This window comes from Taudactylus pleione, unplaced genomic scaffold, assembly GCF_031769625.1.
Source record: "Taudactylus pleione unplaced genomic scaffold, aTauple2 ptg000256l, whole genome shotgun sequence".
NCBI classification, from domain to species: Eukaryota; Metazoa; Chordata; class Amphibia; order Anura; family Myobatrachidae; genus Taudactylus; species Taudactylus pleione.
Window position 1 is genome coordinate 13,840,221 of NW_028284658.1, and position 23,762 is coordinate 13,863,982.

A 23,762-nucleotide genomic window follows, 5' to 3' on the forward strand; every position below is an offset into this window, starting at 1 on the left:
TCCTTGTGCAATACAGATTTGGTATGCCATCACACCCTGTGGTTAACTGATGAATCTGCAGTTAACCACAGGGTGTGACGGCATACCATATCTGTATTGCGCAAGGAACACCTCCTTTATGGCGTCAGCCTTAATGATCGTAATTGCATTGCTTTTTGAAGTTTGAGTGGCAGAAAATCAATAGGTTTTGTGAATTTTCAAATCATGTCTAAGCAGCCTTAATGGGACATGTGGTAAGGTTTTTTGTCTATGGAATATATATATATATATATATATATATATATATATAGTCCAAAAAGGTCCACACTCTCGTCTTCAATAATAAATTGCTGGGGTGACACACCCATATGGGATCACAATAATCCTCTTCATGCAAAAGTAGAAAATCCGACGTTTAGGTCCTGTGCATGGACCCTTGACAAAGGTCCATGCACAGGACCGAAACGTCGGATTTTGAAATGTTGTAACATTTTTACTGAGATATAATAAAGAGATGTTTTTAAGAAGACTGGTGAGTGCTACCCCCCCTTTTTTTCTACATATATATATATATATATATATATATATATATATACGTAGCATAGGATCCGGCACTCTCTGTATATAAATTACTTAGCTGGTTGCCTGCATGAGTAGTGAATGTAAATAGGGTCCTCAGTGATGCGGCACTCCAAGCGAATAAACACAGCATAGACAAGGCTTAGAAGAAGTCAACGTTTCAATACCAAGACAAAGGTATTTTCATCAGGACATACATACACATACAAACAACATCCTACCTTATATGTGCTCACCTAAGTGACTAAACAGCCTCACCGGAGCAGGGATCCACACCCGCCCGGCGGCGCTGACCAGTGACGTCACAGCGTCACATGATTCTAATAAGAAAGTGCCATCACCATAGTAACATATAAACAGACTAGCGCAGTCTATAAAACGGTGCTATAAGATAAATATACACATGGTCAGAAGGCATATAATACATCACGTAGCACGAGCAGGCTAGCGGCATGTCTACAGATACAGAAGTAGTGCTATACACATATTTAAGGATAATAAATACCATATATATAATAGTATCAAAATTCAAAAACATCAGAGACTGTATATTAGAACTCACAACTCAAAGGAGAGATCCTAGACCCAATTGCTCATTTAGACCCCTAGGTGACATTGTGCCCAACCTATGTATCCATCGAGTTTCACATCGCATTAATTTACGGGATCTATCTCCTCCCCGCATAGACATTGGGATGTGGTCTATGATTCTGTATTTAAGGGCAGACAAAGGGTGGCGTGCCAAGGCAAAATGTTTTGCCACAGGTTGTTCGTTACAACCATTATTAAGAGCTGACCTAATGGCACTTCTATGAGCTGCCATACGCTCTTTAAATATTCTCTCAGTCTTGCCTATGTATGATAAGCCACAGTGGCTTATCATACATAGGCAAGACTGAGAGAATATTTAAAGAGCGTATGGCAGCTCATAGAAGTGCCATTAGGTCAGCTCTTAATAATGGTTGTAACGAACAACCTGTGGCAAAACATTTTGCCTTGGCACGCCACCCTTTGTCTGCCCTTAAATACAGAATGATAGACCACATCCCAATGTCTATGCGGGGAGGAGATAGATCCCGTAAATTAATGCGATGTGAAACTCGATGGATACATCGGTTGGGCACAATGTCACCTAGGGGTCTAAATGAGCAATTGGGTCTAGGATCTCTCCTTTGAGTTGTGAGTTCTAATATACAGTCTCTGATGTTTTTGAATTTTGATACTATTATATATATGGTATTTATTATCCTTAAATATGTGTATAGCACTACTTCTGTATCTGTAGACATGCCGCTAGCCTGCTCGTGCTACGTGATGTATTATATGCCTTCTGACCATGTGTATATTTATCTTATAGCACCATTTTATAGACTGCGCTAGTCTGTTTATATGTTACTATGGTGATGGCACTTTCTTATTAGAATCATGTGACGCTGTGACGTCGCTGGTCAGCGCCGCCGGGCGGGTGTGGATCCCTGCTCCGGTGAGGCTGTTTAGTCACTTAGGTGAGCACATATAAGGTAGGATGTTGTTTGTATATGTATGTATGTCCTGATGAAAATACCTTTGTCTTGGTATTGAAACGTTGACTTCTTCTAAGCCTTGTCTATGCTGTGTTCATTCGCTTGGAGTGCCGCATCACTGAGGACCCTATATATATATATATATATTTATATATATGTACACACACACACACACTGTATATATATATATATGGGTTTTTTTTAGTTTTTTTTTTCATGAAGTCGAGAGTGTGACGAAACAAGTTGGGAGCTGACATTACTTGCCTATGATGAACATTAAGATAAGCATATTTAAAAAATATGTTTTATTGCTTTTAAAAACAAAGAGATTATTCTCAATTTTTCTATACATGTACTGTTTTTTTATATGTATCAAAATTACTATGTATTTCATTATCTGTGTTTTATGTGGTTTATCTGTGATACTAGTGTAATAAATATATGTTTTTAATTGTTATCAGTTGAAGTTATAGTATATTTTTGAGGGATATGCACTTGGCACTTTATTTAATAATATATGCACATTTGACACTTTAATCTGGTTATACTATATATTTTTTCACTATCACACACGTTTTTTTGCAAGTCCACAGCAACAGACTTATCTTATAAGGCAGATCACCACTGCCTTAATATTCTTGGATTGAGCTGACACTCTTTTTGTTAGAGGAGTGCGTGTGAAGCAATTTGATAGACAGTTTTATTGCCATTCAATTGGTAATAGTGTGGCACTGTAATCTTCACTGTTTTTTTGATAGATGAACATGTATTCAAATATTTAAAAAAATACATATTTTAAAGATACAGTACTTGATTAAAATGTCAGAGTGTGGATTGTATTGCACCCTAGATCCCTACAGACATGTGGGGTGACCTGATTACATGTTGATTCCACCCCAAAATTACTCAAGAAATTATACTCACAAGAAGGCAAAAATGAACCACCTGCTGAACAATTGTGAATGCAATGTAGTCAGGTGGAAATACTCAATGGAGTGGGCAAGTATAATCATTAACCAAGCATTGGCACCTATCCAGTTAATCTATTGCCGAGCTTAGTAAATCAGGTTCTGTTTTCTGAGATCAGTAGGGACTTTAAATGTTTCTGTTTTCACTATGCAGTATAGAAATTATCTATTGTATACGGCACCATATTTCCATCGTTGTAGAGACAAAAACAAAGAACAAAAAAAAACGAAAAAGCCTCATTGTGATGCACTAAGAACCACATTATTAATTATACTGGAACAAAGTACAGGACATAAGTGGATCTCTTATTCCAGTCCATTATAGTGCAGAGCTTTTAAACATGACAGCTCTTATATTTAGGTACTAATGGCCATTGAGTGTATACCTTCCTACTTGGCATCTTTAAAGTACAGTGCCTAAAACAGCACATTAATAAATGTGTACATAAAGTAGCTGCATGAACCATGTAAAATATGTACTTCAGCTGCCTGGTGACTCATCTTTGGAATGGTATGGTCTAACTCCAAGATAAAGTACTCAGCCATAGTTTGTTCTGATTAGTACATCATTAAAAGAAAATGCTACAACAGAGAAATACTGTATTTTCCAAAAACATGCCATTTCCTCCACTAGTAGAAACACAAGAGTTGTATGACCTGGGCTACTGCATTTCAGGCGATGGATGGCTGTTGTGATTGTCCAGCCAGATCCATCTACATCTACAGCAGTCAATGCTTGAGCATTACACATTTCAGGCACTGGTGGGAATAAGCACTTGGAGATCAGACAGAGGACCCTTCCAGCTCTGCCACACCACAGAAGTAATACTTGGAAAGTATTGTTCCTATACACATTTCTCATATGACTTTTTATTTAAATCAAAATTAAATCTAAATTGTTTAAAATTGAATGATTGGAACTATTTCTGAGTTGAGAGCAAAGCAAAAAAAAAGTAGCTTTGCACTTGGACAAACCATATTGCTATGCAAGGGTAGTAACTAAATAGTGGCTTCTTCTGTAAATAGCCCACAACTGTTGGACAGCTTTATTTTTATTTAGATTTAAATTTGTACTCGCCCCTCCCAAATCTAAGTCTCTGTGCACATTTTACATCTGCCCCACCTGCAGTGCAACATGGCTTTACCCAGGGGCACAGTTACTGGCTTTTTTGCTTTCTGTCACCTCAGAATCACCCCCAATATGTTCAATGATAATAACCAGTTGAATACCTTCCTGTTGCCCCTGTCTGCTTAAGCACTAGCCCATAACCAATACTTGACAGCAGCGGGACACTAGAGTTGACACATTAAGGGGCATATTCAATTAGGAGCTGGGTTTACCACGCGAGGAAAAGTTCCGGGTTTCACGCCCAGAGCTATTTCACTCTTCAGCTTTGGACAGTAGGTGGAATGCAAATTCCAGATGCCGGAAGTTCCGTTATCGGAAGCTGCCAGCATGAGACAGCAGCATGCCCTGGCTATCCCGCTGACACCGGGGAATTAAGAGCCGCGGCTCAGGAGCAGAGGTTCCTTTGTACTACATTGCGCTACATTCACCACCAGGTGAGCACCATTTATTGCCATGGGCCAGCACTTTATGTGGAGCGGGGACTGAGAGCAAATTCAGGTATTAATAACCTCCCCTGAGGACAGGGTAGAGGTAGAGATTATCCTTTATATACCCCGTTAATTTATTATGGACTGTACTACACTATCAGGCGTAAGGACTTATTGACATCAATAACAAAATACCAGCTGCATACTACTAAATGCCTGTTGCTTATGTTATATTGAGAGACTAATACAAACAAAAAATGTACAAACCCTATGGCGCTGCACTCCAGTGCTGGAGAGCTTAATAAGTCACCACCTTATATTTAATAGCATATAACAAAACAAATCAACCTCACTTACGCTATGGATTGTTCCAACAAGTCAACAATAAGTCCATCAAAGGGATTGTCCCACGTCCTCCGGTATAGGTAATTCTCCGGTATAAAAAAGAAGAAATGGAAAACACAATACAGTGTAATAACGTCACTGTACGATGTAGCTACCCGGGGATGTGAATATGTGGACTATGAAGCTCTTCGCCCAGCTTAGTATGGTCCCAACTCCCTTAAGAATCACCCAGATGTGAATGAGGATGTCTCGTGTGGAGTTCCTTACATGTATGCTTTCTTGTAAGGGCGATGTATGGACATATAAAGGTATCTTTATTTTCAGAAACCTTGACCTGTGGTCCTTAACGGAATGTGGGGACTTTCGAGTCGTGATAGGACAAGGTAAAAGAAAAGACCATCATCCAGTACCACGAAAGACAGCTATTTATTATACATAAAAACATATATAAAAAATGCAGCAGTAAGCCCATACCATCAGATGGTAATATTGTATATGTGCCTGATTCGATTCTAAGTTAGGAGCAAAGCAAAAAAAAGCAATAAACTGTGCACCTGAACAAACCATGTTGCAATGCAAGGGGTCCAAATAAATTTAATATTTTATGGAGTAGGAGAAATGGTCCCAGCGCTGTCTTTAGTCTTGGTTCACAAGAGAGTACATACAAACTCACCCTTTTTAAAAGAAGAGTAGGCATTGGACAATCTCTCACCTTTGTCCTATGGTGGTTGTGTAAGCAATGTATATGCTGTCTTGGCTGTCGCTGGTTCTTCTTATGGCGCAGGCGTTCCAAGGGAAGAAAAATAAGGTGCCATCCTGATGAAGCAGATGTAGGCTCTGTGAAATGCGTTGCTACAACCACTTACTGTTTATCTCTATTCAATACTTGTCTTTAATTTGATACATTATTTTATTGACTTGTTTCTAAGATACTTTATTGTATATTGCCATATATCAGTAAATTTGTTTTATTCAATTTAGTATTGTCATTGGATGTTTGGACTATTTTATCCCATTATTCATAATACCGACGGACATCAGGTTTTTAAATGAATGTCCAAAGCACTCTTCCATCCTATTGAGGGTGAGTATACTACAGTATATAAGATCTACAGCACAGTGCCATTGGATACACTGATCTGCACTATGCTGGCACTTTATTTTTATTCCCTTGGAACTCCTGCGGCATTAGGGTGACCTATGATGTATGTATTTTAATACAGAGAACAATGCAAACTTGCAAGTTGTTTTAAGTTTAATAAATTTTGTATTGTAAGAGTATAGATGTATAGAAGTAATAGGTGTCAGGAATAGATAGGAAATAAGTCTATATTAACTGTTAAACCGCCTCCCCTAAAAGAAAAGTCTAGATTTACCCCTGGGTCGACAGTCAGAGGCTGAGCAGCTCCACCTTCATGAAGCACATACTAGGGGAGGCTGGGAGCCTTTGGAGGAGCCAAGAGGAGGACACCATTGACTAAATTTGTAAAGTGAAAATAAAAATCTCAAATTTAGTATTATTCTCCTGTCAGGACACAGGATCCGATAAGAGCCATTCCCGATGCAGAGCTACAAGCAGAGTGATAGCTTATGTTATGTGCAGACGTCGGCCTGTGCATGCATTAGTGGGGATCGGTGGAGATCGCATACTGGTAAAATGTGCGACACTATTGGCTTACTCCAGCTTTGCATTCCGGAGCTTGGTAAATTCGAGAGTTTAGCAGCCCAGCCCCCCCCCCCCCCCCCATAGATTTCTTGCCACTGCAGTGAGAAATGTTACATTCAGGGGATCCTTAACACTAATTAGTGTTTTGGGGGAATATCTAGCAAATATTATTTACTAAATATACACCTTAATCTGACTAAATGTTAAGTACATGCTATATGGATTATGCAGAATGATAGTTCTCCATGAATCCCCAACTCTCACCTTTTCCGGCCTATGGTTTTCACGAGAAAACAGAATCAATCTGAAAATAAACTTTTTATTGAGCTCCTTGTGAGTAGGTTGTTGCTGTCTCCATTTGGAAGTCCAGAAATCAATGTTACACATTGATTTGAATTTACTTCAAAATATTGATTTATGTCAGTACATCCTGCTGTTATGTTTTTATTGTTTTCGTGATTTTTTTTTAACATTCTTAAATAAACAGAATTGTCAATTGTTCATTTTTGTTAAATGTTAATTCATTCCTCAGTTTGGCCATAACATGCTTTGAATTGATTTGATGTAACTTCTGCAGTGCAATAATCCTATGTTTTATAGGAGCCATTTTATCAGATCCAATATGATGCAGTGCTCTGTTTCTTCAGTAGGGAAGGACAGAATATTCAGTTTTGTACAAACTTTTGGCAACACCTGTTTAAGTTGCACATTACACTGATTTTCTATGTGAGAATAATCTATTACAACCTCTGCCAGGACCTGACTGAGGATTGGACGTGAATATGGCACTTGATTGACAGGAGTCAAAGCCAGGAAGTCTTCATTCACTCCACACTTCCCATGTCATGATACTGGACAACCTCTTTAAAGATGTTTTGATCAGGATTAATTGATGAATATTTCAATACAACAACATTTCATTATAATAATATCATACTTGCCTACTCTCCCGGTTGGTCCACTCCCGTAAGAGTGGGTAGATCTCCCGCATCCCGCCCACTTCCTAGTGAAGTGAGCAGGATAGGGAGATAATATCAGGAATTGCAGGTCTGATTGGAGGGGGAAGGTGCTAAAATGATACAATTTGCATCATTTAGCCTCGCCGCTTCCCCACGCACTCATTATTCGCAAGCATGCCCATCAGCCTCGTAAGCATGCCCATCAGCCTCGCAAGCTTGCCTATCCTCGCCACAGTTACTACTGGATTACCCAGTCAACAATATTCCACAAGATTCTGCAGCACATGATGACAAGCAAGCATTCAGGAGGTTGTTGAGACACAGGCCGGTGCCAGGAGGATGCCCACAAATACCCAAACCCCAGTTTCATGCAAAAACAGTAAGTATTAAATGAAAATACAATACACATAACACCCTGGATTACATGTATGAAGCAGTGGAAAAGGTGGAGAGGTGTGCCAGTGGAGAAGTTGCCTATGGTAACCAATTAGTTCTCAAGGATAACTACTCCACTGTAAATTCATTTTTAACACATAAACGGAATTCATACAGTTCAAATTTACAAAAAAGAAAAATAAACCTGTTGCACAGTGTAGCTTGTGTGCAGGTGGGAGAAGGCCGCAAACACCTTTGCTAACACCACTGCTATTTTTATATACACTCACTGATTATTTTTGGCTTTTCTGTCTTCCTTCTGCAGTATATACGGTTCCACAAAAGAGAAAAGGACCCAATAAAACCGAGCAAGCCGCCCGAGTAATGACAATTGTCCTGGATGAAAAATTACAAGAAATGGACGCTGCAATGGCCGCACAGGAAGACACTCATCTAGACAGGTTCCTGCAGGCAGAGCGTGATATGCAGAATTCATTTATTTCCCAGCTCATGGGCATAATGGATCGTCACAGTAGGGAATCATATGAACGCCAAAGGGAATCCCAGCAATTCCAGTTCTAGTTTCTAGAACGAATGTTTAGTCGCAGTCAAGCTCAGGCCACAGTTTCACCACAGCAACAGGGTCCACACTACAAAAATCAACCTTATCCACAGTACAATCCTGTCCATTACTATGACCATAGTCAACCTCCTGAAAGCTAGGAAAATTCAGAGTATCCTGTTTACAGGAATTTACCATAACTCCTTATTTTATTTTCAAATATTTTGCCTAATACCTAGGCCTTCTGGTGCTAAAATGTTACATATTTTACCTATGTGGATTTTATACTTGTTATTACATGTACATATCATGTAAGTAGGCAATGCTTTAACTAAAAATATGCTATTTGGAATGTTCTATTTTTGTACATTACATTTTGTATATGAAATATTTGGAGGTGAGCTGCGCTTCATATGTGTGATGAAGTTTGTAGGTGTGAAAACTGGGCCAGGAAGGGGAGAGGGCGGAGAAGGAAAGGGGTGGCTGGGAGGGTGGATGGGAGTGAGTCAACGAGTGCAGCACTATGAAGTAGGGGTGTCCAGTCCTACTGTAGTTTAACAGAAATATAGGGGTATCACATATGCTCAGGTCTGGTGTCTGTGCAGGGTTGGGGGTCGAAGCCCAATGTAGAGGGATGGTGAGGAGTGTTTTGGGTGGATGGATGGTGGTTGATGGGGCTGATGGTATGTACCTGGAATGTATGTAGAGCGGCAAGTGTGTATGAATCAAAGGAGAGGCAAAAGCTCATGTGTAGGACCAAAAACCTCTTTATTGGAGTAAACACAGTGCTTCTCACGGCTGGTCAAATAGGTGCTAAACTAATGTCCAGGAATGCAGACTGCTCCGATGCAGTCTAGGACTGACCCCTGCAGGTGGTGCTGTTTATTTCATTCGTGATCATGAGAAGAAAATGCAGCACTAGTAAAATTCTATTATATTACTACATATTTCTATTGTGGTCATTGTGTGGGCTGGGGAGGGGGGTTTCCAGGCAGACGGAAACCCCCCTTGCGTTTGCCTATGGGCATGATCAGGAGGTCCACATCACAACGCTTCATCAGACAGTGCCAGTGTCCTGTATGCGGCCAAAGGCATTTTCAATGGCCTTCCTGGCTGAACTCAGGGCATGGGTAAAAGCAATCTGTTCTGGACTCAACTGTACATGTTGCGTGAAGCCCTTCATCAGCCAGCGCCATAAAGGGTAGGCTGCATCCCCAATAATGTGAACGGGGAACCCACCCCAACGATAGTCTTGGATTTCTAATGAAAAAAAAAATTGGTAAGGTGGGAAAAGCATAATCTCATGGAGTTACCTGTAAAGCTACCTGTATATGAATGCAGAATCAAAATATGTCCATTGAGTATGATAATACACACATAGGGCCTGATTCAGCAAGGAATGCAGTTGCTAATACGCACGCAACCGGTCGATTATTGCATTCTGCGGAGGGCCATTATCTGGAGCAAGTAGAACTACATATTTGTACCATTTCAAATTGATGATACATCATGGCAGCATACAATAATATCGGTAAGTGCTTATTAGGTCCTCAACTACACACGCTGGTTGTTTTTAGCACGACATCATTGTAATATAAAATATAAAATACACAGTATGTACAATTGATAAATTGGTGGATAAGTTTCAGCTGGGCAGTGGATATTAAGCTAAGCATCACATACTGTACACCGTACTGCCACAGTGAACAAGTACACATAAGAAAATAAGTATAACTGTCGCTGTTAACAAATTGCCTGCTATGACAGATGAGTTGAATATGACACAATCTGAAATTTAATATTATTTTCTTACCTCTCTTGTGAAAAGCCATCCGCCTCGGTCGTCCTCCGCTAGGCAGTACAGATTTGAATTTACAAGGTTTCTCGAGTCATTGGCTCATCCGGGCCACCCAATAAAGACATCTGTGAAGCTATAAATAATGTATAATAATAATGAATAATACGTTTTCAAAAAAGGAAACACACTGGTACATATGTACACAATATAAAACACTCAGTGGTAGAAAAAAAATGCTTACCAATACTTGTGGTCCACAATGGCCTATAACACAATGGAATTCCAGCCTTTCCTATTATAGTAGTCTGCCGGGTTGTCATGGGGCGCAATGATGGGGATGTGTGTACTGTCTATGGCACCTGTGCCCTGTGGATATCCACGCCTAGGAAACCTTGTATTGTGTCCTCTAAGTGCTCTCCTTGCGGAAGATTAATGAACCTCTGGTAGAGAGTATCCAGACACCTCTGATCGCTTCAGAGGCCAGTGAACCCAGTGATGCAGTGCATGGGTGAAGTAATGGGACAATGAGAGGAGCCTGTGCCTGCTGCTGGATCTAGTTAGATCCAGTCAGCGGCAGCGTCTATGCGGGAGAGCTGACGGCGTGGACTGGAGCATTGCCCAGTGGCCAGCGTGAAGAGAGGTAAGTACTGCACAGGGGAGGGGGGCAACAGCATAAGGGGCACTACTAAGGGCATTCTTAGAGGCATTACTGGGGGCAGAATATAAGGGGCATTACTGGGGGAACTGCATAATGGGCACAACTAAAGGGGGCATTGCATAATCGGCACAACTACAGGGGGTACCGCACTATGGGCACAACTAGAGGGGGCACTGTATAATGGGCACTGCATAAGGGGCACAACTACAGGGGGTATTGCATAATGAGCACAACTACAGGAGCTCTGTATAGGTAGACCTATGGGGGTCCCCGAGGACATTTTGCTATCGGGCCCCCATACCTCTTGTTACGCCCCATCCGTAATGTTTAAAAAGACTGCGAAACCATTGGTACAATCGAGTACCATCACAGTCTCACGCACACTTGCACAAGCACTGACCTTACTCAGAAATTGCTAACTTCCACGCACGCTATCAGGCCTCAGGCTGCATAGGCCATCACAGTGGATAATTTATGCACGCCCCTGCAATGGCGTTGATACGCACTGTCACTCCTGCGTTTGTCCGACCACCCGCCCATCACCCAGAAACGGCACTTCCTGTCAATCACTCTGCTATGGGTCTGTGTAGTCATTGCGATCGCAGTTCCGATCGCAATGGCTAGTTTGTGCATGCCCACACATGCGCAGTACACAACAATCGGCCGTTTGCGTGCGTAATCGCAGTTGCGTATGGTAGTGAATCAGGCCCTGGTATTTGGTGCCAGCTAGTTCTGTTATTACAGAGTATCTATGGTGAAACAGAAGAGTAAATAAGAGCAAATAGAACTTGTTTATGTTCCATGCTGCCTTAAGAGGTTTTAATAATAGAGATGGTATTATTGTAGTTTCTATGAGTACAAAAACAACACATCATTCAGACAAAACCAAGAGGACAAAGAATGATGAACTACTGTACTGTGTTTACTAATATCAAGTTGGCCTATTTTGTACACGGCAGAAAGCATGGAGTACCGAGCAAATGTAATGCTGTTTATGCTATAGATATAAAAAGATACTTCCTAAGTAAACACTAGACTATAACACAGTTAAAGTATGTTAAATAGAAAACTATTAGTATTATTATTATTATTTATTTTTAAGGGATTGATTTGTTGTCTTTAAAAAGGCACTATAACTTCAAAGATATTCTTAGTCTGATTGTGCTTAGTACAAGGAAAACCATGGGCTAATGTATTTTTTATGTAATTTCTCAGAATTTAGGGAGTTGCCTGCCACCACTTTACACACACTCTAATGGGTATATTTACTAAAGGTCGATTTTATTTGATTTTAAATTTAAAAACGATCAACATCGATGTTATATTTCTGGGGCTAACTCACACATTGATTAAAATATACCCCTTATGGTCATTCCAACCATAAAAAATGAAACCACAGAGCAAATGTACTAGTGCTTGTAACGTGTCCGCTTCTGCACAATTGTGGGCAGTTTTATAGGAAAGCTCATGGATTCGGGACCATGATGGCTCCATCAGCAGTATTTATATAGCTTGGTGGATATGGTGCATTTGTGGAGAGGGGCGTCCAACATCGGCAGTGCTTCCCACTCAGAATCACCATTGTGTCTTTCAAAACAATGTAGGTGCACAAGCCAAGGTGGGAAAGAAGCAACCATGTCACAAATGACCTGGGATTTACTACATGCGGCTATCCCCGTCAGTATTCACCACCTGATCGTGCTCTCTATTGGCAGGTCAGTGAGAGGGGAGCTGCTGGCTGCTGACCGCTGCTTGCCCCCCGGCTGTGCTTGGTGAGCGAGACAGGACGACTGACCGCTCACCGCGACTATCCCATAGCCGCCCCGTCCAACACTTTTGTGACAGATCTCTCCTTATCCATGGAGCCGCCTATATACACAGTGCAAGTGCCCGACTGCTTTTGGCACGGAGTCGAATGATCCCCGGCATTTGGTCTAATTAGAGACAGGAGTCTCAGTCTGCGGCAGGTACTCAGGCCGTATTGTGACCTTCCCGGGATATGCTATTTCATGTATAGATTCCACTGCTATTTCATCTAAAGTGCCTCATACACGGGATATATTAATGCCTGCAGGGACTTGAATTGGAACTTCTCCAGATTATGAATATGTCTTACATGTCCTAATCAATTTGCATTTACTTGTGATACACGTAATAGTCGAATGATATATTTTTATGCCATTGTTATTCTTAGTCATTTATTATTTGTATTTAGAGCTCTACCTATTGGTATAGTGGTACATCATCTATGTTTATGTGGACTAGGAACCTGATCAATTCCAGTCCTCTATCCAACTGATAGGTATTAGCATTTTATCTATATTGTATTGTATGTGTTTAATCCTACTAAGGTTGAATAAATTGGTCAATTTAGACTATATTTTTATACACATGTGTAGTATTGTCTATGGGGGTCATTCAGACCCACTCGCAAGCGGCAGTACGCTCGCAAGTGGGTCGATGGTCCCCACTGCGCATGCGCACGACGGAGGGAACACCGTCGTACGCATGCGCGAGACCCGGACTGCGACAGCCAAGCTGTCGCTCCGGGTCTCGCACCAAAGGGGGCGTGCTGTCGATGGTGACTGACAGCACACCCCCTTTGGTGGGAACGCCTACCGTCTGAAGCCGGCCCCACTGACATCACTAGTGATGTCAGTGGGAGTTATTTTGGCTCTGATAGAGCCAAAATCACTCCAGGGCTTGTGGCTGGGAAACCCTACCGCAGGGTTTCCGCCGCAAGTCCGATGGTCGCGATGGTCAAGACCATCGCGACCATCTTTTTGGACGCTCGTATATGCTGTGGGTGGTCACCCACAGCTATACGAGCGTCCAGGAGGACGCTCCATTTTAATGGCGGAGGGCCCTAGGTCAGAGCGAGCGGCTCTGAATCAGGGCCTATGTCCCAACATAGTTACTAGAACGCAGTGTTTTTTTTGTTCTATTGGTGTCAGTTAGGTTGACAATCACCTCTTTTTCACTGCTGCATTGGTAATAGATTGCTCTAGCTTATTAGCGCTGGGGTTCTTTTCCTGTGTGTGTTCATGTCACAAATGAATCATATATCCAATCTTAATGTAAGGTACAGTGTAACATCCCAAGTATGCCACATGATACGACATGGTGGTCACTTATGAGTCATATACTGCGCTGCTCACCATGTTATATAAAGGGTAGACTCTAAGGGGTATATTTACTAAAGTGAGAGTTTTTAGAAGTGGAGATGTTGCCCACAGCAACCAATCAGGTTCTACTAAATATTTAACTAGCGCACACTAGGAGATAATAGCTTGAATCTTTGATTGGTTGCTACGGACAACATCTCCACTTCTAAAAACTCTCACCTTAGTAAATATACCCCTAAAAGAAAATGAGCAAAAATGCAAGTGAATTTATGTACAGCTGACGTTCTGCAGGCATGAATGGCCTGTTTTCCCAGAAGCACATAGATCCACATGCAAAAATTATATTTTGCATGATGAGGAATTCAAATGAGATTCAATGGGTTCTTAAAGTGAGGGAGATTAAAATGATGGTTAGTTTCACTCTTTAGCTAAGAACTGAAAATACTTTTTATCCCAGTAAAATAATTATTTTGGTGAAAGGGCATCTTTTGCTCCTTTCAGACACACTTTATATGGGAAAGCGGAATCTTAGGCACATTACAAACATGATATGAACATTAATCTGTACTATAAAGACGTGATAAAAGGTAGATATTTCCTCAAACTTTCTAGATTAATTTTAAAAAAGTTCTAAAACTGACCATGAAGAAAGTCGATATAAATGAAGGGAGTTTTTGTAAAGTAACAGTTGCCGAGACTTTGAAATGAAGCAACTATTTTACTCACCTTGCACATTCCAATATGAACCTACAATCCAACAAAGGTGGCACAAAGTGCTGTTCTTGGGCCCTTTCAATACCTGTAACATGGAGGGGCACCTACATATGCTCAAGGTGAACAAAAACATTTACACTAAGTATGGCCATCAACCTTCAATGGTTAACTACCATCGATGGTTTTCCAGTGATATGTTTTTTCCCTCTGCACACGGTGCACAGAGCTTATCACCACCCCCAGTGCACTGCAAAGACCATCGAAACTTGCACCAGTCCTATGGCAGGTGCAGATTTTCTGCCCGAGTATGGTCTTCAGAGTGAACGATTGAGCGTCTGTGTGTACAAACACTTCAGTGACATGCTTGTGACACTCCCATAACACTCCCTTAAGACAGACCATCTCCGTGAATCTGTTTAGTCACCGCAAAGGAACACCCAGCACTTTTCCAAGACATTTCTGAAATCGTCCGTCTCAATCACAACAGCAGCTTTGTGCATACACTTTGTGTAATGCATTCGCCATAGGGGTTTTAAGACAGTTTCACACATGCGCAGTGGCAATAAAATGCTCAACCTCATCAATATTAGCATAGTGTGTGGCCCTGAATCAGGCCCAATACATTTTTAAGCATCCTTTTCAGTGATTTCTACATATCATTCTGATATCCTGCTCACCTCTTGGTCAGTGCCCATCATGGCTCTGCCATTGGTTCCTCGCTATTCTCCATCTTTGCTTCCTGGTTCAACAATATCACATCTATGCTATAGCCTTGAAACTGGCTCACACAAACCTATCACAAATTGGGGTCTTAGCCCCACTTATTGCACTTGGCGCTGCTACATCACTGTACTCCACACATCCTCTGTACCTCAGCAGCATCTCTGCTCTCCATCGAATGTAAACAAATTGATCGGCGCTAAAGGTGATCTTTTGTTAACAAATACTTTATTTTATGGACGGAACACGATCAAAACAATAAACTTCAAAATATCAATAAAAAAAGCAGCCATATTGACATGGATTAAAGTGCATATGAATGAAGGGCTGCAATCTGCATAGAATAAGAGGTACAATAGCTCAAATTCAATAAAGAAATAAAAATAATAAAATATAAAAATCAAGTGCATATAATGTAGCAGCAATGGTGACACTGATTAAAAGTGTATATGAATAGAGAGCTGCCACGTGCATGAAATTAGTAAATCATGGGACTCAGGGCCTGATTCAGAGCCGGACCAGACCATCGCGACCATTGGGGCTTGCGACGAGACCCTTGCGGTAGGACCTCGTACCCGCAGGCCCCAGTGAGGTTCTGGCTCTTAATAGAGCTGGAAGCTCACAACTGATATCACTCGTGATGTCAGTGGGGCCACCCTCAAATGGCAGGCGTTCCATCGGGAACGCCTCCGTTTGGACAGCCCCCCCCTGCCCGCCTCCAAAATGGTGCGAGCTGTCGATCAAAATCGATAGCCGACCCCTTTTGGTGCGAGACCCGGAGCAACGGAGCGCCCGTCGCTAGCCGGGTCTCACGCATGTGCACGTCGGAGCCGGCTCCAGCGTGCACATGTGCAGTGGCCAAATATCGATCGGTCTGAATCAGGCCCTCAGTGCCATGAAAAAGTCCAATTATAGTGTCCAGATTGTTCTGTCAGGCTGAAATTACATGCCATTAGTAGTAGGTGTCTCTTTGGGTAAGAAACGGGTTCCGGACAGCACCCTGGTCCAGACACTCACAGGTTTGGGGTTTGGTAATGTCCTGCACAGCAGTACCAATGCGTTTTGAGCTCTGTAGCTCTTTTTCAAGGATGTGTGCAGGAGAAAGTCAGTTCTCCTTTTAAAGCAGATTGCGATTGCATCACCAGAAGTGGTTCTCCCATCACTTCTGGTTTGGCAATTATGTTCAAAATATGTTTTAAAAGGTTCCCTCCTTCTCACTTGGTTGTGTTCTCCCACTTGGTTGTATGGTGCAGGAGGGCGAGCGATCTAATAAATAGGCCAGTTTTCCTGGTGATGGTTGGGTAGGACTGTGCTCTGCTGTGTGGGCAGATGTTATATGTTAGTGGGCTGAAAGGTGTGCTATATGAGTGAGTGGGGTGCTGCACTTCCCGATCGCAGGCGTACCGGGTCCTGCGTAAAATTGGATAGAGACTGTGGTGTACGGAAGGTGTGCTCGCCCTGTGGGTGCAATGATGATGGGGGAGTGTTGGACTGTGTATGTGGTTGCTAGTGTGTGGTGTGAATGAGTGGGGAGGGGTGGACCAATGGAATGATGGAGGCGGACACAAGGTGGGAGTAAATGGTTTTATTGTAGTCACAGTGCTTCTCCTATATAGTCCCTCCCCCCCCACCTCTCTCACCCACCTTGTTGCCCGGGACTATATAGGAGAAGCACTGTGACTACTCCAATAAAAACATTTACTCCCACCTTGTGTCCGCCTATGTCATTCCATTGGTCCACCCCTCCCCACTCATTCACACCACACACACTAGCAACCACATACACAGTCCAACACTCCCCCACCATCATTACACCCACAGGGCGAGCGCACCTTCCGTACCCCACCGTCTCAGGCCAGTTTTCCTATCCGCAAAACCGGAAGTGCGCGGCCATCAACTTCCGGTCTCAGCACTTTTCACAATCCTGGGTACTCTAGTGTCAGGAAGTGCCTTGTCGGACATTTTCTTGTAGATGATTGCTTTTGTGGACATTTTTCTTATAATATAGAGTTCTATGGTGTTCAGAGATGCTTATCCGTCATTTTGTTGTAGGTTTAGCCATAAAATAGAAAGAAGAGGAAATGATTAAAATGTTTATAAAATAAACCAAAAGTTCTTATTAAGGGGCTTTAAGATGAAGTAGCATAAAGGACTAAAAAAGAGGAATATAAGTAGGATTATAAAAGGATGTTGGAAAGTGAAAACAGGGGACTAGGAATTGGATAAAAAGGCAGTGGAAGGATGGTCCCTTGGTTGGCTAGAGGAACCACATGAGTTCGAAATCTTTATTAAGACCTTCAGGGATTAGAGTTTTAAATCTATGGATCCACTCCATCTCTCTTTGTGCCAATCATGTTTCCTTGTCCCTGTTTCTCCAATTGTTCTTTACATTTTCAATTCCGATCATTTTAACAATATGATTGTGGAACATTCATGCTTATTCTTGAAATTATATGATAATGCATGCGTGTCCAGGCCTTTCTTAATGTTCTGTGTATGTTCGGCCATTCTTGTTTTGAGGGCTCTAGAGGTGCGGCCTATATAAAATAGTCCGCATTTGCACTTAACACAATACACAGCGTTTGCAGTATGACACGTGATAAAGTCTTTGATTTTGAGTTTTTTCCTTTGATAGTGAAACTGGTATATTTGTTTTCTTTCCTTGGTACCATTTGCACATAATACCCTGTACATAATCCACAGCGGTGGAACCCTTTAATTCTTATGGGATTACTATTGTTTTGATCAAGGGCACTTCTGACAAGTTTGTTTTTGAGGTTGTCCGCCTTTCTATAAATAAAAACTGTCTTGTAGGGTAAAAAGGTAGATAAAATTGAGTCTTTCTATAAAATATGCCAGTGTTTTTTAAAAATATTTTCTAAAAGCGAGTGGTGTGATCCGTATTGGGTGATAACAGCCCATTCTTTCACTTTGATTTTTCTTTTCCTTTGGTATAAAAAGGGTTTCTCTATCCATATTGGAGACTTCTTCTTTTCTTCTCGATATGTTTTTTCTATCATATCCTCTGGATAAAAACTTCTCTTCCATCATTTCCATTTGTTCCTTGCATGTTTCACCATCAGTACAGTTTCTCTTGACCCGCAGGAATTGGCTTTTCAGAACACTTTCCAGCCATCGATTGAAGTGCTCACTATTCCTGTGTATAAAGCGGTTTAATGTCCATAGGTTTGTGGAAACATTTTGTTTTCAGCATATTGTCTTCTGCGTAGATGGTGAGATCAAGAAAGTTGATGGTTTCTCTGCTGATATTGAATGTTAATTTGATGTGGAGAGAGTTATTGTTCAAATGATTACAAAATATTTTCAGATCTTTAACTGTTCCTCTCCAAAAAAACAGGATATCATTGATATAGCAGTTCCAGGATACCAGGTTTGACCCCCACATCAGGTGGTTGAACACGACATCTTCCTCCCATTTTGCCAGAAAGAGATTTGTGTAACTGGGGGCAAACCTGGTACCCATGGCTGTGCCCACTCGCTGTATAAAATAATCACCATTAAAATAAAAATAGTTGTTAAAAAGTATAAAAAGGATACAGTCTATGATAAAATCCTTCTTTTTTTCTTCCATATTGGTTTTGTTCAAGTGCCAGGAAGTGGCTTCAATGCCTTTTGTATGTTGTCTGATGGTATATAGGGAAGTGATATCTGCAGATACCATGATGATATCCCATTTAATTTTATATTTTGGAGGGTATCTGTTGTATCCTTTAGATATGAGGGATTTCCTTTCACTATAGACTGAATATGGTGGCTGACATAGTCTGAGAGGTTACTTCTTAGGCTTTCTGTTCCTGCTATAATTGGTCGACCTGGTGGGTCCGTAACACTTTTGTGAATTTTGGGTAAACTATAAATCGTTGGTGTTAATGGATTGTTAATGTCCAAAAATTCTTTCTCCTCCTTCGTTATTGAACCTTTTGCCTGGTGATCTTCAAGGTGTTTCTCAAAGCTTTTCTTTATTCTTCCTGTCAGATCGATTTTTCTATTTTTATTTTTGCCCCCAATTATGCAAATCTCTTCCTGGCGATATGGATGTGGCAGCCCTTTATTCATATGCACTTTAATCAGTGTCACCATTGCTGCTGCATTATATGCACTTGATTTATAAAAAATTTTCTTTTATATCTTTATTTCTGTATTGAATTTGAACTATTGTATCTATTATTCTATGCAGATACCAGCCCTTCATTCATATGCACTTTAATCCATGTCAATATGGCTTTATTGATATTTGAAGTTTATTGCTTTTATCGTGTTCCATCCATAAAATAAAGTATTTAACTAAAGATCACCTTTAGCACCAGTGTCACTTTAAAATTTCAATAATTGTGCATTCTACCACTGGGGTTAGGGATACCCCTTTTTATAGTGACTAAGCTGCTTGAGGTTGTGCGCTAATAGACCCACCACCTACCCTGTTTTACAAATTGATCGGCGGCATGGGTGCAGCCATCTTGGGGTTCCCAGTGTAACTCCCCAATCCCTGACTGGAGTCATGCTCACTGCAGTCTATTTAAACCTGCTCTTAAGTACAGAGCAACACTTTCATTCTGGGATAGTTCCTAGTCCCCAGGCTTCAGTCATTCCCATGCTGTTCCTGTTACCTATTGTATTTCTGTGTCTGGAATTCTACCACTGTCACCTGTAGCTATACTTTGCTCAGCAAGCATCGATTCATCTGCCGGCCTCACCAGTGTCCTGCTCAGTGGTCTTCTGCATACCTACCAGCATTTCTGCATCTTTGCAGTCTTCTGTATTTCTGCCTTCCTCACCTGGACCTCTGGCTTCCTTCTACTGTGGTTATCTCCAAGAGTGCCTCCTGCACAAATGCTTACCTGGACTTTCACTCAGTTACCCTGACTGCCCTCCATAGCCTGGTACTGGTGCTGGCTTCTCTTGTTGTGAGTATCTATACCAGGTCTGTTTCTGAGTTTCTGTTACAAGAAGCTGTGGCTTGTTTCTTTGGCAAATCCCAGTCTTCCCTAGGAGACTGGCACACCAGGTTACTTCTGGCCTAGGCAACAGGATGCCTGGTGGCAGTGGGGGAAATTGTGGGGTCAGGAGCTGAGCATAGAGATGTGCAGCACTCCAGCTGCCCAAGATCTGTCTATTAGGGGGCTTGTCTGGGGCTGCCCACTGATTGGTTCCTCCCTCCTTGATATTCCTGTCCACACTGACAAACACTGCTGGGTATAGCTCTTGCCTTGTTGCGTGAGCCCTGGTCCTTGTTCCTGGTGGCTGTGTTCCCCTGCTTGCCAGTGGTCCTGTTGGTTCCAGTGTCTGCATCCTGAGTAGCTGGCCTGATACAACTCTGATTCATATCCTGCACTGCTGGTTTGCCATCCTCCGGCTAGAATCCTGAGGAGCTAGCCTGCTGCAACTCCTATTCGCATCCTGCATTGCTGGTTTGTCATCCTCCAGCAGGAATCCTGAGTAGCTGGACTGTCACAACTCCGATTTGTATCCTGTATTGCTGGTTTGCCATCCTTCAGCTAGAATCCTGAGTAACTGGCCTGCTACAACCCAGATTCGTATCCTGCTTTGCTGGTTCTGTTTACTCCAGCTAAAGTTCTTCATACCATACCATGTCTGCATAACTTCCTGTTTCCACGCTAGTACAAAGTGACCCAGCCAGGGGGCCACGACCTGCCTGGTCGGATGCCACAAAGTCCAAAATTTCTTGCAAGGGCCCATGGTGAAAATTGCGGGCGGTTTAGACTCCGCACCCCTGGTCTCCGCCAACAATCCGTACTAGCTTTTGGAACTTCGGCCTTCTACACATTGTTCTGAGCATCTATCAAAGTACAGTTATAGTGCTGCTCCCAATCTCTATCAAATGTATCTGGGTGTATCATGACAGTTTCAAGAGTCTTGTTCCAGAGCTGTGGTGGTTTGCGGTTTCCAGTATAAAGGAGCGGTTCTGTTTTGGCTTGGTTAAGTTTGGATCTATAAAATTAATCTTATTGGCTAACCGGCTATCACATGTTTTGAACAGCGAATAAGATAAATCCGATACTAATTTTGAGGAAAGAACCGAGTAAAACTGAACTGCTTAACTCTAGTTTCCAGGTTCCGGCTGGTTCAGTCAGGGGTCCAGTGTATTGTGTTTCCGCTCTCAGATATGAGTTCCAGGTTCTGATTCCAGTTCCAGGCTTGTGTGTTGGGGTGTGATTTTCAGGACGATACAGCCCCTGTGGTTTGTCGCCCTGAGTTCCCCATTTCTGACACTAGTTCTGAGGGTTTTTTTTATTCCAGGTTTGGTACTATGCAGCTCTGAGTCTCTTTTTTGGTGTTGGTTCCCAGTAGTGGGTTCTTAGCCTTAGGCCCCTGTCTTTAGGTGCTGGGGCTGAGTGCTGTACGACCGGTTCCAGGTCCTCGCGGCTAGTATTCCAGTTCTGCATCCAGAGGCAGAGTCCAGTCTGGGGTTTGCATCTCAGCTTCTGCCCAAACCTGCTCCATGAGCAGACTACTCATCAAGTCTCCCAGTTTCACCCACACTCCTACTTCAGCTGGTCCGAAGATGGATCTCAAACTCTCAAAGTCCATACCACAGCAATTGTGACAGATGGTCTACCAAATCAGCCTACAGAAACAGCTGCCACCCTTGCCAAGTGTACTTTTCATGCACAGAAAATGCCTTTTTCTTAATGTCTCAAAACCAATCATATGTTTCCATCATTAGCAGAAATGATTTCCCATTTAAAACCTATCATTGATAACTATGAATAGTGGTATAATTTATAAAGTGTGTGCATCTGATTACACAGTTACTGTATAAGTTATTCTTATTTATTTTATTATTGACAACAGATTAATAGCGGAACATAAAGTGTCCTGAAAGGGCAGTGCCAAGTGATGAATACTATCATGTGTTCTTGAGTTTGATTTCTTTCAATAATAATCAGTGACATTGATGAAAGTAATGAAATAAACCAGCCATTTTAATCATATCTTTCTGCCTTGCTCTCTATCAATCTGTCTGCTCACCCTTCATACATGAGATTATCCATCATCGTCCCACTAAAAAGGGTCATTAATTCACCTAAAGTAACCCAGTCAAGAGAGGGGTTTTTTTTTGTTCGTTTTGTGAAGGATTTAGATGAACCTGAGAAATTAAACGACTAGATATAGTTAAAGACAATAACTAAATATGTTTATTTATTGATAGGATTAGCTAAATTTTGTAAAAAACATTATCACTAGGAAGATCCCATTGAGTTAAATAGAGTTGTTGCATCTAATAATTTGAACTGTGGAATGAAATCTACAGAACTGACTCTTTTTCTAGTGACAATCAAAGGTCTCTCTCTGATAAATGAAACTGATTAAACAAAACCTGCCAGCTCCCTCCTCCTGATATAAACAAATAGATGACATTTCTGTGCTTGAATTGGAGCTAAATATAAACTGTGACAGCAAGGGATTTGCTAAAAATATAAATGGAAGGTTCTAAAAATAAGGCCTTTTTGTGTTTGAAACAAAAAAATTGTAATAAAAATTGATTTATATTTATATTCTGGAATTAAAGTAGTAAACTGGTGTTGTGTTGGTTCCTTTCCACCTGGTGAGAAGAATTAGTCCTTTAGATAAAGTACCTTGACCAATATATAATGCAATGGGTAATTGAAGACATTGGCGGCATTTACAAACCAGTAATATTGCAAGTGCACAATGCACGTTTTCTTTTTTACAATTTTATTTTTATGCAATTAACCCTATTTTAGGGCCAGCCATATATACAGGTGCATGTCTTTATTATGTTTTTATTATTATCCTTATCCTTTATATGGCGCCACAAAGGTTCCGCAGCACCTTACACAGAACATAAATGAGCACACAACAAAAACAGTTAATAGTAAAACAAAACAATGCAGGACAAGGGCATGGTTTATAAACATAGCTGTATAACACAAGCAGCTGGGCCTCAGCAACCAAGTGTTAGGTGCCAATTGGGGAGTTATGAGTAAATGATACGTGCTTCTCCTCTACTCCCCCTACTTATGGTGAGGGAAGAGGGCCCTGCTCCTGAGAGCTTACATTCTAAAGGGGAGGGGCAGACAGACAAGGGCGACACAGATGGGGTAGATAGTGAGGAAGGAGTATGGAGCAGCGGGTTAGGATATGTGTGTGTTTAAGATGACCTGATGTTATGTCAAAATTAAGTCCTTTATTCATCTATCTCTATGACAGAAAATAGATTTTGTTTATGT

The 23,762-nt window shown here is 41.5% G+C and overlaps 1 long non-coding RNA gene across 1 annotated transcript in view; it reads right to left on the reverse strand.

The window, feature by feature from the left end:
* The window catches only part of LOC148514957 (uncharacterized), a 132,530-nt gene that overhangs the window by 55,406 nt on the left and 53,362 nt on the right, over nt 1–23,762 (reverse strand). Inside the window, exon 2 of the long non-coding RNA XR_015879449.1 lies at nt 10,327–10,444. This is a non-coding gene — a long non-coding RNA (uncharacterized LOC148514957). The remainder of the gene's footprint in view (nt 1–10,326; nt 10,445–23,762) is intronic.